General features: G+C 42.5%; 1 protein-coding gene across 8 annotated transcripts in view; it reads right to left on the reverse strand.

Moving 5' to 3' along the window:
- The window catches only part of pak1 (p21 protein (Cdc42/Rac)-activated kinase 1), a 205,058-nt gene that overhangs the window by 60,274 nt on the left and 126,586 nt on the right, over positions 1-18,198 (reverse strand). Inside the window, exon 1 of one of the 8 annotated variants that reach the window (XM_068033124.1) lies at positions 8,775-8,843. The exons of the other annotated variants lie outside the window; for them this stretch is intronic. The gene's annotated coding sequence lies outside the window, so the exon portion shown is untranslated. Of the gene's footprint in view, positions 1-8,774; positions 8,844-18,198 lie in introns of those variants that run through there. 8 annotated transcript variants of the gene reach the window in all.

Below are 18,198 nucleotides of genomic sequence, written 5' to 3' on the forward strand. Positions count from 1 at the left end.
AGTTGAGGAGAAATTTTTCACTCAGAGTGTTTGGAATCTGGAACACACTGCCTGAAGAGGTGGTAGAGGCAGGAACCCTCACGACATTCAGGAAGTATTTAGATGAACACTTGAACCACCATAACATACAAGGCTATGGGCCAAGTACGGGGAAATGGGATTAGTTAAGACAGGTGCTTGATGGTTGACGCTGGCGAGTTGGGCCGAAGGGCCTGTTTCTGTGCTGTAAAACTCTATGACTCTATGACAATGGTTGAATAAGGATGAACATACACTGACACAGCACCTTTCACAATTATCAGGACATCCCAAAGTGCTTTTTAGCCAAAATGCTTTTGAAGTGCAGTCACTGACGTAATATAGGAAATGCAGCAACCAACTTGTGCACAGCAAGCTCCCACAAACAGGAATGAAATAAAGGAACATAGATGTTTTCAATTTTCATGAGGAATAAATGTTGGTCAGGAAACCAGGGATAACTCCCCCTCTCTTGGTAGAAATCACACCATGGGATTTTATATGTCCACCTGAGGGGGCAGACAGGACATCTCATCCCAAAAGTGACAGCTCTGAGAGTGCAGCACTCCCTCAGTACTGCACGAGGAATAATCAGCCTAGATTATGTGCTCAAGTGTTTGGAGTGGGACTTGAACCCACAGCCTTCTGACTCAAGAGGAGAGAGTGCTACCCACCGATGCACAGCTGTTTCATTAAACTGCTGCACTCCATGAGTGCATTATAGCATGAAACCAGCTGGAGAGCAAGGGAGGGCTCGAACCAGCACACAACTTTTAGATTTCATTATTCTATTATTTTCAATTTCATTGCAGATTTAAGTTTAAAAGTTCAATGTAAATAGCTTTTACTTAAAAAAAAAAGTATTCAATCACTTGGGTAACTAGGCTATTGTGCAGGCATAGCACACCTAAGGATCTTTAGTAGGAACCTCGCGCATTCCTGAAGTGGTATTACAATTACCAATTTACTTCTGGTCAGATGAAAAAATCCCATTCATTGCAAGACTGCAGTTCACACGAGTTATGGGTATTTTAAATGGTTCTGCGTTTACAGCCTCTTTACAGTCACTGGAATCATGTTCCCTTATTTATCACAGATAATGGAAATAGCTTAGCTATTAGATGACAAAGTATAAATTGTTAGTATTTTAAAACCTATTTCCCTCGAAGGAAAGAAATTTTATGTCAGCATGGTTGCTGCGATTTCAGAGAAGTCAGATGATGGAAATGTGAAATTCTTGAATTTTGTTTATTTGAAATGTGAAAAAAAGTCACCGTACAAAGACAGGTTTTTGTTTTCTCAAACTCGAGTTGTATCTGGAGAGTGCTTTTTGAACCCTGTGACACTAGAGTAAAGTCATGAAGAGCCCCATCATTGATAGCAGCAGCAGGGCAGCAATTTGAGATGAAACATTAAGAGCATCAAAAAGAGATGCAATAGCTTAATTGATTATTCCCTCCCCATAGTCCTTTAGTAGCACAGACTAACTTATCTAGATAACACTACATGCATCTCATTGAAAGTTTTTGCATATATTAAACATTTGTCTAAGAGCATATTTGCCATCACCGACACACAAGATACATTGCAGCAACTAGCCAAGCCTCCTTCGACAGCACCTTCCAAACCCACTGCTGCTACCACCTAGAAGGACAAAGGCACATGGGAACACCACCATTTCCAATTCACACCCAATCCTGACTTGGAAGTATATCGCCATTCCTTCACTGTCACTGAGTCAAAATCCTGGAACTGCCTACCTAACAGGACTGTCGGAGTACCACAAAGAAGGGAGCTCACCACCACCTTTTTAAGGGCAATCAGGACCAGCAATAAATGTTGGCCTTGCTAGAAATGTTCATACCCTAAAAATGAATTATTAAAAAAGGGACAAAATAAGAAAACAAAAGTCATGATGCGAGGTAATGCATTTTGGAAGGTCTAATGCAGGTGGGAGGTATACAGTAAATGGCAGAACCCTTAGGAGTACTGACAGGCAGAGAGATCTGGGCGTACAAGTCCACAGGTCACAGAAAGTGGCAACGCAGGTGGATAAGGTAGTCAAGAAGGCATATGGCATGCTTGCCTTCATCGGTCGGAGCATAGAGTATAAAAATTGGCAAGTTATGTTGCAGCTGTACAGAACCTTAGTTAGGCCACACGTAGAATATTGCGTGCAATTCTGGTCGCCATACTACCAGAAGGACGTGGAGGCTTTGGAGAGGGTACAGAGGAGGTTTACCAGGATGTTGCTTGGTCTGGAGGGCATTAGCTATGAGGAGAGGTTGGAAAAACTCGGATTGTTTTCACTGGAACGAGGGAGGTGGAGGGGCGACATGATAGAGGTTTACAAAGTTATGAGCGGCATGGACAGAGTGGATAGTCAGAAGCTTTTTCCCAGGGTGGAAGAGTCAGTTACTAGGGGACATAGGTTTAAGGTGCGAGGGGCAAAGTTTAGAGGGGATGTGCGAGGCAAGTTTTTAACACAGAGGGTGGTGAGTGCCTGGAACTTGCTGCCAGGGGAGGTGGTGGAAGCAGATACGATAGCGACGTTTAAGAGACATCTTGACAAATATATGAATAGGAAGGGAATAGAGGGATATGGGCCCCGGAAGTGCAGAAGGTGTTAGTTTAGGCAGGCATCAAGATCGGCTTGGAGGGCCGAATGGCCTGTTTCTGTGCTGTACTGTTCTTTGTTCTTGATAATGGATAGAAGAATTCTTTTCCTGGCTAAAATGCAACAGAGATCAATTGCTGAGGCAGCCCTTACCTGAACAGGCAATGGTGTCCACAGTTAATTTATCTGCATCTGTACCATAATTGGTAAATTTAATAGCATCTACTATGCTCTCTGGTACTTTAAACCAAGTCAGTAAATTCTGTTCCAGCATTCAACACAGTCAGCAGACAACCAGATGGTGTGGTATTGGAAGGGACACATCAACGGTGAATAGGGCAGTGAAATTACTACAGTTGGACAGATTTGGGCTTTATAGAGATTTAAGAGTTCCTGAGAGGAAAAGAAATGCTTTGCAAAAAGGCAGCAAAGCAGATGCGAGAGCTCTAAGATCAGAAGAGTAATTGGCAAAGGGTTATCAAGAACTAAGGGTGGACTGGGGTTGCAAAAGGCTTAAACATGCTATATTTTCAAACAATACTATCATACACAAAATCTTAAAACATCTGTATTTGATTCTCTTTCCTTCACCCCTCCCCCATACCACAGTCCCTCACCACACAGGCAATTTCAACTTTTAAATAACATATATGCTTTGCTCATGAATTTGTTTTCTCTGAGTGCTCTAATTCAACACATTTTAGATGTGGACCTCCTTCCAAGGCACACCCTTGGCTTAGAATGTGAAAGAGCAATTTTAGAGATCGTAACAGTGCCAAATAGATGAATAACGCTTTAAGCACTGCCAACTCACATTAGAAGCACAGCAAGCACTGACACACCACAGTTAGTTTAAAAAAAAATCAAATAATTGTTATTGAAAGTAATTAAATCTTTTGGCAGCCTATTTACAGGGTATTAGTTAAGGATCAAGGCACAGTGTAATTATTAAAATACCTGATTTCTATTGATTGATGCTTTACCAATGCACTTTAAAAAAACATCTCAAACAATCTTCCTGTTGGGAGGGGTGAAGGTGAGGAATCCGTTTATTGGGTAATCAATATTATCTTCCCACAGTGGTTTAGTGAGTAAAGGCACCATTACTGCAAGAACCAAAAGGGTTCCAAGTTTGATTACAAAGGAAACAATTGGGACATTATTAGCCTCAGTAACCCTATGCTAGGAAAGGAATGAAAAACAACCATTCCCATTCCAAATCACTATCCTTCCTGAAAACTGCAAGTTTATTTTGAGCACGGCTGTAACGCCTTCATGTGTCAAACAGCTCTCTGACCATCACTGTCTACATTTGTGAATGGTCAGCAGTCTCCAAAGCTGCTGTTACTCGTGGAAATGCACTGCAGCAACAACTAGCAACTTAAAGGAGAGAAGGGGAGAAGCCACACAAGTGCCAGGCAATGACCATCTCCAACAAGAGAGAATCTAACCATCTCTCCTTGACATCCAATGGCATTACCATCGCTGAATCCCCCACTATCAACATCCTAGGGGCTACCATTGACCAGAAACTGAACTGGAGTAGCCATATAAATACCGTGGCTACAAGAGCAGGTCAGAGGCTAGGAATCCTGAGGCGAGTAACTCACCTCCTGACTCCCCAAAGCCTGACCACCATGTCCAAGGCACAAATCAGGAGTGTGATGGAATACTCTCCACTTGCCTGGATGGGTGCAGCTCCAACAACACTCAAGAAGCTCGACACCATCCAGAACAAAGCAACCCGCTTGATTGGCACCCCATCCACAAACATTCACTCCCTCCACCACCGACGCACAGTGGCAGCAGTGTGTACCATCTACAAGATGCACTGCAGCAATGCACCAAGGCTCCTTAGACAGCATCTTCCAAACCCGCAACCTCTACCACCTCGAAGGACAAGAGCAGCAGATGCATGGGAACACCACCACCTGTAAGTTCCTCTCCAAGCCACACACCATCCTGACTTGGAACTATATCGCCATTCCTTCACTGTCGCTGGGTCAAAATCTTGGAACTCCCTTCCTAACAGCATTGTGGGTGTACCTACCTCACATGGACTGCAGCAGTTCAAGAAGGCAGCTCACCACCACCTTCTCGGGGGCAATTAGGGATGGGCAATAAATGCTGGCATAGTCAGTGATGCCCAAATCTCATGAATGAATTTAAAAAAAGGGAGGAAACTGGAACCCCCCCCCCAAAAAATGTAGGATTCAGGGTTCCAATTATGGTTCTCCAAATGATGAAATCCTGGTACTGCCTGTGCCATTGGGTGTAGAACAGAGTGTGGCAGAGAAGAGTGGGAAGCAGTACGATAACTCTTGCACGGGGCAACAGCCAGTCAGTACCTTGTTCAATTAGATCTTGGTTGATCACCTACCTCAACACCACTTTTCTGTGCTATCTCCATATCCCTTGATGTCATCTCTGTGCAGAAATCATGCTCAATTTGAACATGCTCAATGATTCAGCTTCCACAGCGTTCTGGATAGACAATTCAAAAGAATCACCATCCTCTGAGTGAAGAAATTCCTCCTCATCTCAGTCTTAAATGGCCTGCCCCTTATTCTGAGATTATATTTCCTTGTTCTAGAAGCACCAGCCAGGGGAAACATCTTATGTCCAGCCACCCTGTCACAGAGTCACCTCTCATTCTTCAAAAAGCTAGAGAACACATGCCCAGTTTCCTCAATCTCTTATAAGACAATCCTGCCATCCCAGGGATTAGTCTGGTGAACCTCCATTGCACTCCCTCTATGGCAAGTATATCCTTCTTTAGATAAGGAGAACAAAACTGTACACAATACTCCTGGTGCAGTCCCATCAAGGCTCTACACAATTGCAGCAAGACACCTTACTTCTGTACTCAAATCCCCTTGCGATGAAAGCCAACATACAATTTGCCCTCCTAATTGCTTGCTGCACCTGCATACTAGCTTTTCACGAATCATGAACGTGGACATCCAGGACCCTTTGGACACCAACATTTCCCAACCTCTCACCATTTATGAAACACTCTTTCAGTTTTTTCTACCAATATGGATCACTTCACACTTAATCACATTATATTCCATCTACCATGTAATACCATGTAAAATTGACCATTCACTTTGCCTGCCCAACTCTGCTTGAAGCCTCCTTGCATCTTCCTCACAACTTACATTCCCACCTAGTTTTGTGTCATCAAGAAATTTGGAAACATAATAACTTGTTCCCACATCCAAATCATTTATATAGATTGTGAACAGCTGTGGCCCCAGCGCAATCCTTGCAGTATCCCACTAGCAACAGCCTGCCATCCTGAGAATGACCTGTTTATTCCTACTCTCTGCTTTCTGTCTGTTAACCAATTCTCAATTCATACTAGTATATTACCCCCAATCCCATGTGCTCTAATTTTGTTTACTAACCTCCTGTGTGGGACCTTATCAAAAGCCTTCTGAAAATCCAAATACACCACATCCACTCGTTCTCCTTTATCTATGCCACAAGTAACATACTCAAAAAACTCCAACAGGTTTGTCAAACATGACTTCCCTTTCATAAATCCATGTTGACTCTGCCCAATTTAGCCATTATTTTTTAAGTGTCCAGTTATCACATCCTTTATAATAGATTTTAACAAGTGTAGTCACTGTTGCAATGCAGGAAATCTGGTTAACATTAACCCCTCAGTCACTGGAAAAACAAATTAATTATCTCATGTGATATTGGTGGCAACTTGCCGTGTGCAAATTGGTTGCCTACAAAACAACAGTAACTGCACTCCAAAAGTTGTTTGAAGTGCATTGTAATATCCAGACAACGCATAAGGCAGTATGTAACAGAAAGTCCTTTCAAGTCTTTCTCTTAAAGCAATCATATTCTATAAACCTTTAAGTCCATAAACTGGCTCATTTATACAGGACACCCACAGCAGTAAACAGCAGGAAGGAGGGCAGTCGTGCAGGTTGAGGTAAAATATGTAAGCTGGCATTGAACTAAAAATGCAACAGTTTCGTGTTCCTATGGAATGGAACACACATCGACAGAGCATTTGTGATCAACAACACGCTACGTTACTTCTGTAGCCTTAAACCCTGAAAGCTAATCAGCACTTATCAAACCTCTGGACTCAAAATCGGTATAGAAATGCAGTAGTAAAAAGCCAGACATGGACAGGAACTTAAAAGTATCAAGGCACTGGACATCTTGGCACCAAAGCCAAAGCTATTGACAGAATACATTAAAAGGCAGCCTTGGCCTGGCATTGTCATCTATACTCAATGCACGCTGTTTAAAGAACCCTGAAAACAATCCTCAATAGTTTTCAACCTGTACTTTCAATGGTCACAGACAGCAGCCTCTGTTCCACTGCACAGAGACGGCCAAAAATTGAAGAACTTGCATTTATGTAGCACCATACATTTCATCAAGCTATCCCAATGTGGTCTACAATTTTTTTAAATCAAGGTATTGCTTAATCGAAGTCTACGCAGAACAGTGAGCATAGGGGTGATGGGTAAACAGGACTTGCCACAAGTTAGGCTACGGGCAACAGGTTTTGGAATAACTCAAGTTAATGGAGGGTGTAATGTGGGAGACCCGCCAGGAGAACATTGAAATAATAGAGTCTAGAAGCAAAAAGGCATGGATGAGGGTTACAGCAGCAGATGGGCTGAGGCAGGGACAGAGGCAGGCAATATTAGAGGTGGAAGTAGGCAGTCTTGATGATGGAGTGGATATGGGGTAGGAAGTTCAGTTCAGAGTTAAATAGGATGCCGCACTTACAGCTTACTTAGGCCTCAGAGTGGCCAGGGAAGGAAATGGAGTCGGTGGCTAAGGAACGGAGTCATGGTAGACCCCAAAGACATTGACTTCAGTCTTCCCAGTATTTAATAAGAGGAAATTTATGCTTATCACAATATCAGACAAGCAGTGTGACAAACCAGAAGCAGTGGTGGGCTCGAGAGGTTCTTAGATTAATATAATGCATTTAAATAGGGATTGTGGTGGGTGAGTCTTTAAGGAGGTGAACCAATATTTAAGGGAAGAGATGATGGATAAGTAGAGGAGGAACGAGCATCTTATCTAAATGAATGGCTCAGAATTTGCTGGAGATTCATGTCATTGTAATTATGTTTTATGGGGCAAAGGTTCCAGGAAACCGTGGTTTATGTGACCCACGTCACTACTTGTGGGCCGTGCCATAACTTTGGGGCCACTCCACCATTTTCCTTGCTGAAAATGTTGAGCAGCTAATTTTCTTAGCTGCACCCACCCTATTAAAATAAAGGGCAAGCGCAAGTTTGCTGAAGTAACGTCACTACAATCACCGTGGTTAACTAAATAGGGCACTGGGCTTTCTAATTTAGCCATCCATAGCTATGTCATCTCTATTATTTTCATTCCGGTGTGAGCTTATAATTATATATAATACTTCTTTAAAATCAACTAAACGGATCAATTCATTGTTTTTTTAAAAAGAAACTCTGCTCACTAATGAAACTTTTTAAATTCAGATAGTTTGTTTTGAGTTAAACAAAACAAGAACACAAAATATTTAAAATGTGGTAACACTGCAGAATGCAGGTGCAATTGCATTTAATCCAGAGAGGAGTCAATGCACTGACAAGCCTTAACCCCACCAAGACCACTTCATTTATTCAGCTATATTTTTATTCACTGCATAGTGGGGTGAACCATCATCATTTTGGGTTTAAAGGGATGTCAGCTTTATGGGCTTAAAAGGAGATGTCAGCAATATTTCTCCAACCTGTTATTTCTATAGTAGGACTACACACTACAGGAACAGCAAACAAATTTTTCTTGTCTAAAGTTCACAAAATATATGAATCCTGTGTTGTTGCCTTGGATCAAGTGGCAGCGGTTGATTTCAGCACAGGAAAAAGAGAGAGATGGATAAAAAGGAGGAAGAAGTGGGAGGCAAGGGAGGAAGCGGGGGGTTGGGGGGGGGGGGGAAAAGAGAAGAAGAAAAAAGGAAAGGGGGTGGGGGGGGAAGGAAGAGGGACAGAATAAAATTATAAAATTCTATTGCCTAAGCTTCAAACTTTTCGTTGCTAATGACATTAAAGTTTGCTAAAATCAAAGGGAAACTGTCCTTTCTAAATATTCATTTTAAAAATATAAACAGTCTCACATTTTGCCAGTGTGGTTTTGCCAGCTGAGATAATCCAATATTTATTCGTCTATATTGTTTAGTAACTTGCTGCGGATATAAATAAAATCAATACATTAGCTTGAAATTCACTCAGAAATCAACAAATAAAATTAATTCTTAACTAAAAGCATGGGAAGAGAAAATTATTGATTGGTTTGGTGTTAATTGTTTTGTTACAAAAAATAATTGTGGACCTGTAGATGAAAGGAAGTCTGTAAATAATAAGATTCCTGTAATTTTTATGCCAGCATAGGTTATCTGGTTAATATTGAGAAACATTTGCCAGATTTCTCTTTGCCCGTAAGCTGCAGTCACTTTCACGTTTACTTAAAGTTCTCAAATAACAATGCTATTAATTCTTTTGACCAAGATTCAATTACTGGAACTATCCGTAGGTTTCTGATGTGCTGCTATGCATACTGCAGCTTATTCTGATCAGTTCACAATGTTAGCATGCCCTCCTGAGTTAGTAGGTTGTGGGTTCAAGTTACACTCCAAAGGCTTAAGTGTGAAATCTAGGCTAATAGTTGCAGAACAGTACTGAGGGAGCACTGTGCTGTCAGAAGTGCAGTCTTTTGGTGAGATGTTAAATTGAGCCCTAGTCTGCCCTCTCAGGTGAATGTAAAAGGTCGCAATGTACTATTTTGAAGAGGAGCCTGGCCAATACTTATCCCTCAAACAACATCACATAAAAATATATTATCTGGCCATCATCACATTGCTGTTTATGGAACCTTCTGTGTATAACTGGCAGCCTACAGAACAACTATGACTACACTTTAAAAGTAATTACTTAATGGTCGTGAAAGATGCTATATACATGAAAGGCTTTCTTTATTTCTCGAGCAAATCATGCGAATTTGCCACTGGAGGATCGGGTAGCGCAATTGTTTAACCTATGGTGTTTCCTGCCATAGTGGATCTTGGGTCAACTTGCCTCTTCTAGTGTCCTTTACATAAAATCATTATTGGCCAATTTGAAAGAACTACCCAATTAATTCCACTCCCCATGCTCTTTCCCGTACCCTACAAATTTATCCTTTTTAAGTATATAGCCAATTCTCCTTTGAAAATTACTTGTGAATCTACTTCTACTATCCTTCCCAGCAGCGAATTCCAGAACATAATGCCCTGGAATAATCTGGAAGAAATAAAGTCATAGAGTTTTACAGCACAGAGCAGGCCCTTCAGCGCAAAGCGCCTGCGCCGACCATCAAGCACTCGTCCAAAAACTACTCCCACTTCCCCGCACTTGGCCCGCAGCCTTGTATGTTATGGCATTTCAAGTGCTCATCTAAATACTTCTTAAATGGCGTGAGTGTTCCTGCCTCTACCAGCCCTACAGGCAGTATGTTCCAGATTCGAACAACCCTCTGGGTGAAATATTTTTTCTCAACTCCCTCTAAACCTTCTGCCCCTTACCTTAAATCTATGCCCCTAGTTATTGACCTCTCCACTAGGTGAAAAAGTTTCTTCCTATCTATCCTATCAATGCCCCTCATAATTTTGTATACCTCAATCAGGTCCCCCCTCAGCCTTCTCCGCTCCAAGGAAAACAACTCCTGCCTATCCAGTCTCTCTTCATAACTGAAATGCTCCAGCCCAGGCAACATCCTGGTGAATCTCCTCTGCATCCTCTCCAGTGCAATCACATCCTTCCTATAGTGTGGTAACCAGAACTGTACACAGTACTCCAGCTGCGGCCTAACCAGCGTTTTATACAGCTCCATCATAACCTCCCTGGTTTTATATCCTATGCCTCAGCTAATAAAGGCAAGTATCCCGTATGCCTTCCTAACCACCTTATCTACCTGTGATGCTGCCTTCAGTGATCTATGGACAAGCACCCTAAGGTCCCTCTGACCCTCTGTACTACCTAGGGTCCTACCATCCATTATGTATTCTCTTGCCTTGTTAGTCCTCCCAAAGTGCATCACCTCACACTTCTCAGGATTAAACTCTTATTTGCCACAGCTCCGCCCATCTTACCAGCCCATCTATATCGTCCTGTAATCTAAGGCTTTCCTCCGCACTATTTACGACACCACCAATTTTCGCATCGTCTGTGATTGTATCTCCTGTATTCACGTCGAAATCATTAATGTACACTACAAACAGTAAGGGTCTCAGCACCGATCCCTGTGATAACCCTCTACCATCACCCTCTGCCTCCTGCCACTAAGCCAATTTTGAAACCAATTTCTCAAATTACCCTGGATCCCATGGGCTCTTACTTTCTTAACCAATCTCCCATGTGGGTCCTTATCAAAAGACTTACTGAAGTCCATGTAGACGACATCAACTGCTTTACCCTCATCTACACCTCTAGTCACCTCCTCGAAAAATTCAATCAAATTTGTTAGACATGATCTGACATTTTAATTGAATTTTCATAGATAATTGAAGGCAGGAAGAAGGCAGAACACAATTAATCATGTACAAAACTCAGCATGCCTGAAAGCAAGGTTTTTGAATTCAAATCTTCAATCAGTGCGACTTGTTTTACGTTATTGTACACAGCGGCGAACCGGGAAAAACAGAACAAATATGCAGGTGTATAGCATGCCAAGGAAGCCTTTATAAGACTGCCATTGTGAGCCATAAGTTTAAAAAAAAACAGAAGTTGCTTTACAATAGTTTTTGCTGTATTGGTATTTCCAAGTATAAAAAGGAAATATAAGAGGAATTAGGTATCCTTTTTGACTCTCAGTTTCTATCACCAGTCTGAAGTCAAGTAATTGGAAGGTATTAAGATTAACCAGGTTAGACTGTCCTACAAAACGCTTCCTGACCCAGCCAGACTGTTGGCACTTCTGGGTTGGGATGGGGATGGTAGAAAATCTGAAGAGAAGGAGTGATGAAAGAGCGAAGAGAATGCTTATGCGAACAAATGAAAATCAATTTGCTATAGATTACACCAACTTCTCTTTTCACCCAGGCTAAGTCAGGAACACAAATCAATACCTCGTCTAAACTGTTTGTCTAAAAATACTAGTTGCACCTCATTTCATTTCCCCTTTCAGTAATGTCCTCTTGACATTCCACTCCAGCTTCTTGCCTACTGTGCAACATTTTTAAAAACTCTTTGTTCACTTTATCGATTCCATATGCCTTTCAGCTACCTCGATTCTTCTACATTTTAGATAGTTTTTTGTTATATTCCTACTCCTCACCTTTAAAAAAAAAAAATCCATCAACAAAATGGGCATAATATTTAAAAGCAGAGGGCAAGCTCTTCATTATCGGTGAACCCAACACTAATAAATGTGATTTGAACACAATCCCCTTTACAGCAACCTCCAATATAATTTTACCTAAAACAAAAACAGAAAATGCTAGAAATACTCAGGTCAGGCAGCATCTGTGGAGAGAAAAACAGAATTAACATTTCAAGTTGGTGACTTTTTATTGGAACTGTTAAAGAAAAGGTCACAGACTTGAAACGTTAATTCTGTTTTTCTCTCCACAGATGCTGCCTGACCAAATGAGTATTTCCAGCATTTTCTACTTTTGTTTCAGATTTCCAGTATCCACAGTATTTTGCTTTTGTATAATTTTAGCTAATCCCAGTCAGTTCATATGCAAATATTTTCAAGAAGAAAAATGCCGAATTTTACACTGAACAACTAATTTTTACAGTATCTTTTCAAAAAAAGACATAGGTAACCATCAAACATGAGCACTGAAACATGGGTGCATGATTATAAGATGCCTGCAAAAAGCAGATCATTTTCTGGCAGGCAATCCACATAAAATGTTAAACCTTCTCCATCATTAATAATTCATGAAAACATTTGTATCTCACATGCTTTGATTTTACTACGTGTAAAATGTGATTGAATTATTGGAAGTAAAAGAGAGCCAGCATTTCCTCGAGGTCTGCCAGTGGTGGAGCTGGTCTAATGCTCCAGTTAGAAAGCTTGGAAGGGCATTGGAGACTTCAGGCATTAGAAAAATATATGGTCAAAGCTTCCCAATTTGTCAATGTGTAAAGGCACGTTCAGGTACAATAATGAACCGTAACCAGAAGATCCCAATTTGCTGAGTCAGCTAGCATCATCTTGGACAATAAGTGGTGATGCTACAATTAACCCAAGTGCCCTGAACTAGAAATGGTGGGCATGTTTTGGGGAGACAAGGGGCGGGGTGCGGAGCAGGAGCTCCTGCTTCCATTGCTATTCAGGGTTCCTGCTGAAAGAGTGTCCACACCAATGTCATGTGAGGCTGGGCAAAGATGCCCTTTATAATCAAGCAGCTTCCCTGGACTCTCACATGAAGAACAGACATTTGGACGAGGTACTCTGGGCTGCACAATGCTGGGTGAAACAAGCATATCTCATCAAGCAGCAGCACGTTTGTGAGGAAAAATGAGGAGAAAATTAACAAAAGCAAAAATCTAAAGCGTTGGAGAAAGAATCAAGCGTCAGAAGAAAAATGAACAGCTGTTTTAACAATCCACTAGGAATTTTTTTTGTGTGCAGCAATTTAAATTCTAAAAGCACAAATCACATTGTTAACTATGTGAAAATTAGCTCAAGTTGTTTGCAGATGCTTTAAAAATGCTTTCATTCAGACAGCACAATAACGCAGTACAGCAAGTAACAGAACAGTTAGCACCGCAGCCTCACAGCTATAGGGACCCGGGTTCAGTTCTGGGTACTGCCTGTGTGGAGTTTGCAAGTTCTCCCTGTGACCGCGTGGGTTTTCGCCGGGTGCTCCGGTTTCCTCCCACAGCCAAAGACTTGCAGGTGATAGGTAAATTGGCCATTATAAATTGCCCCTAGTGTAGGTACGTGATAGGAAATAAGGGATTACTGTAGGGTTAGTATAAATGGGTGGTTCTTGGTCGGCACAGACTCGGTGGGCCGAAGGGCCTGTTTCAGTGCTGTATCTAAATAAATAAATAGATAGATAACTGTAGAATAAAATTCAGTAAACACTAAGTTCCAGACAGCAGATCCAAGTGGGTGAGGCTGTTCCCTGCCATGATAGGGAGAGAAAGTACTAGAGAGCAAGTTTAAAACAGCCTTATAAAGTCACAAAAATACTGTATCTAAACAAATTAATTTGCTCTCATTGTCTACCCTTTCCTTCAACTCTCCTGGATATCACACCATTCTCATTTAGCAGCAGAGCAGAGACCAGCTAACAATTAGTTGCTATACAACACTCAAGAGTAGCTGAGGGTAACCTGTAACGAACACAAATTTCTGCCTTGATATTAGGGAAAATCTTAATTAAAATTTACCCATCACTGTCATTGCACAAGGTGGTCATGGAAAGCTTCAGGGCATCAACTGGAGGTAGCGGAGATCTTAACCTCTACAGTTGTTATCATTTGTTCTATTCTGCCATTAACACAATTTTCTTACACAATTAAAACTTATGCGGTATGTTGAACATTCCTTGATCCAATCCTACTCAGGCCCCCTCCCCCAACTCTTTTTCCAGTAGTTTGATGACTGTATCAGTGCTGTTTCCTGCTCTTGCCCCGAACTGGAAAACTTCATCAACTTCACTTCCAATTTCCATCGTTAGATTAGATTAGAGATACAGCACTGAAACAGGCCCTTCGGCCCACCGAGTCTGTGCCGAACATCAGCCACCCATTTATACTAATCCTACACTAATCCCATATTCCTACCAAACATCCCCACCTGTTCCTATATTTCCCTACCACCTACCTATACTAGTGACAATTTATAATGGCCAATTTACCTATCAACCTGCAAGTCTTTTGGCTTGTGGGAGGAAACCGGAGCACCCGGAGAAAATCCACGCAGACACAGGGAGAACTTGCAAACTCCACACAGGCAGTACCAGGAATCGAACCCGGGTCCCTGGAGCTGTGAGGCTGCGGTGCTAACCACTGCGCCACTGTGCCGCCATTCTCTCACCTTCAGGTGGTCCATCTCCAACACCTCCCTTCCTCGATGTCTGTCTCCATTTCTGGGGTAGGCTGTCTATTAATATTCATTATAAGCCCACCGATTCCCACAGCTATCTCGACTACACATCCTCGCACCCTGCCTTCTGTAAGGACTCCATTCCATTCTCCCAGTTTCTCCGCCTCCGTCGCCTTTGTTCTGATGATGCAACCTTCCACAACAGCACTTCGGATAGATCTTCCTTTTTCCTCAACTGATGATTTCCAGTCCTCGCTCCACACCCACTGTGGTTTCCAGGTTCCTCGACTGTGTCCGGCCCATTTCTCGCACTTCTGCCCTCACCCATCCCCCTCCCTCCCAGAACCATGACAGGGTTCTCCTTGTCCTCATTTTCCACCCCACCGGCCTCCACATCCAAAGAATCATCCTCCGCTATTTCCGGCACCTCCAGCTTGGTGCCACCAAACACATCTCCCCCTTCCCGGTCAGCATTCCGAAGGGACCATTTCCTCCACAACACCCTGGCCCATTCCTCCATCACTCTGGACACCTTGTCCACTTCCCACGGCACTTTCCCATGCAATCACAGGAAGTGTAACACCATCCAAGATCCCAAACACTCCTTCCAGGTGAAGCAGCGATTTACTTGTACTTCTTTCAATTTAGTATACTGTATTCGTTGCTCACAATGCAGTCTCCTCTACACTGGGGAAACCAAATGCAGATTGGGTGACCGCTTTGCTGAACACCTCCGCTCAGTATGGAAGCATGACGTTGAGCTTCTGGTTGCTTACCATTTTAATTCACCACCCTGCTCTCGTGCTCAAATTTCTGTCCTCGGCCTGCTGCAGTGTTCCAGTGAAATTCAACACAAGCTCGAGGAATGGCACCTTATCTTCCGATTAGGCACTCGACAGCCCTCTGGACTCACTGAGTTCAGCAACCTCAGACTATGACCGTCCTTTTGATTTTCTTTTAACCATGTACTAGTTGTAAACTTTCATGTTTTTGCTTTCGGACAGAGCTGTTCATTATTCTACAATTAACAATTTCTCTGGACAAATTATTCTTTTTTTCAAACTATGGCTATTAGTACTCCCTTTGCCTTTTGTTCCATGACACATCTGTCATTTAATCTCTCCTGCCCTCCGCTCTATCACAGACCTTCCCTTTTGTTCTTCTTGCCCCTTCCCCCCCTTTCACTTGCTCAAAGCCTACTGCATTTCTAATCTTTGCGATGAAAGGTCACAGACCTGAAATGATAACGGTGTTTCTCTCTCCACAGATGCTTCCAGAACTGCTGTGTATTTCCAACACTTTGTTTTTATTTCAGATTTCTAGCATCCACAGCATTTTGCTTTTATTAATACTTATGCTCCACTTTAAAGTCTATATGAGGCAGCAATTGTCACAGGCTCCAAATACAGCTTCCCTTTTGCATGTCCCCGTTACTGACGGAATCTTAAGTGAGAAACAAGCTTGTTCTTAACAGCCCGTTCTTCATGGGTGAGAAGAACAGCTTGTGAACACTGTGCAAAACAAAACACCACGTGCAATTCAACAAGATTTCAAGTCATCAAGCATCCCTTCTGCCCTCAACTCTACGAAAATAGAAAAGCTAGTTGAACAGCACGAAACGACTTTTTGCCGTGATATCCAGCTTGCTAGCAGATAATTCGACTACATCGTTCTTAAAAATAAGCTTAGTTTCACTGCTGGGAGCCTGAGTTCATACTCATCTGTCTGCTGGCTACGAAGTGAGTCATATCCAACGTAGTGTCCTAAATATGCATTGGAACAATATCACAAACAGGTGGGCACTTTGTTTGAATTTCAATATGTTAAACCTAAATATGCCCATTTTAAATAGGTGCTGGGCAGCAAGTGTCCTGAAGGTCATGTAAAGGAAACAGTATTACAATGCTAATCTTAGCCATTTCTTAATAGTTTCTCTTTCTTTTCCTTCGGTCCCCCTAGGTTTCACATGAGCCTTTGTGCCAAATGTATGTTATTTACTTGCCCCAAGACCATAATTAGCACCAATGGGAATCCTCTTCCAAACATATCTGGTTGGACGTGCCAGACAGGGCAGGCTGTATAAGAAATGGTACCAATCAGATATGTGAATGCCCAAGTAACTAACATAGGGATGCTTCCTCAGAAGCACCCCAATTAGTATGTTATTTAGTGGAATGTTATTTAGTGGAACTATACAAAAGAACACATGATAGGGTGATTAACAGCCATTGTTGCTTGACTGGCCACAACCAACAAGATGCCAGCAACCAATGCTACAGGCCTCTGCACACCTACTTGGCAAATGACCATGAGGAACTGACTGCTCAGAATCTAAGTCAGCAGAGAGGCAGATACAGAATGCCACCATCTGCTACAAAGACACCTGGAGCTACCATTCAATATGTGACACTAATGATCAGTTGCGACCTGAAACCTGGCTCTACTGCACTGCTGACCCATGAGGATGGTGCCGTAAGTGGCACAGAATCCCTTACAAGCATCTCATGCAGCATTACTTATGCTTGAGCAGCCAACAAACAGAGGCTCAGGCTCTGAAATACTCAGTCACTTGACGGTAGTCTCAAGCTTCCATCTTGGATTTCCTTTCTGTTCATTTTCCCCACCTCACCAACCCCCACCCCACCCCCCCCACCCCGATCTCTTCTTCATCCCCTCTCCCTTACAAGACAATGTTTAGCTAAGGAACTTAACTTCCATAGCAGATGAGAAAAAGTGAAAAAATATTATAACTTAGCATAAAAGTTGTGAAATATTTTCTTGGGATCTGGTGTGTAACATTATTTCTGCTGCCTTCTGAAAGCAAGGAGAATCCTTTGGCAGCACAGAATAATAGCTGAAATAATCAATGAAAAAAAAAGGCTTCTATGCTTGTTATATGGTGCATGCTATGAATGGATATTAGGACATGTGAAACCTTTCAAGGAAATAAGGAACCAGACCTCGCCTACAACAGTAGTCCAAACCCAAAGACCTAACATCTGACAGAGTCCCTGTCCGAAATGCTAACCTCTTTCTTCTTCCAATGCTGGCAGACCTACTGCATATCCCATTGCTAGATCTGTTCGAAATCTATCCCATTTAGCACAGCGACAGTGCCATACAATACAATGGTGGGTACCCTCAGGGGACTTCGTCTCCACAAGGACTGAGGTGGTCACTCCTACCAATGCTGTCATGGACAGATGCACCTGCAACAGGTAGACTGATGAAGACGAGGCCAAGTAGGTTTTTCCCTCTTGTTGGTTCCCTCACCACCTGCCACAGACCCAGTCCTTTAGGACTCGGCTAGCTCAGTCAGTAGTGGTGCTTCCAAGCCACTCTTGGTGATGGACATTGAAGTCCCCCACCCAGAGTACATTTTGCGCCCTTGCTACCCTCAGTGCTTCTTCCAATTGGTGTTCAACATGGAGAAGCATCAGTCAAAGGGGGGTGGTAGGTGGTAATCAGCAGGAGGTTTCCTTGCCCATGTTTGATCT

Source organism: Heterodontus francisci, chromosome 6 (assembly GCF_036365525.1).
Source record: "Heterodontus francisci isolate sHetFra1 chromosome 6, sHetFra1.hap1, whole genome shotgun sequence".
Lineage (NCBI taxonomy): Eukaryota > Metazoa > Chordata > Chondrichthyes > Heterodontiformes > Heterodontidae > Heterodontus > Heterodontus francisci.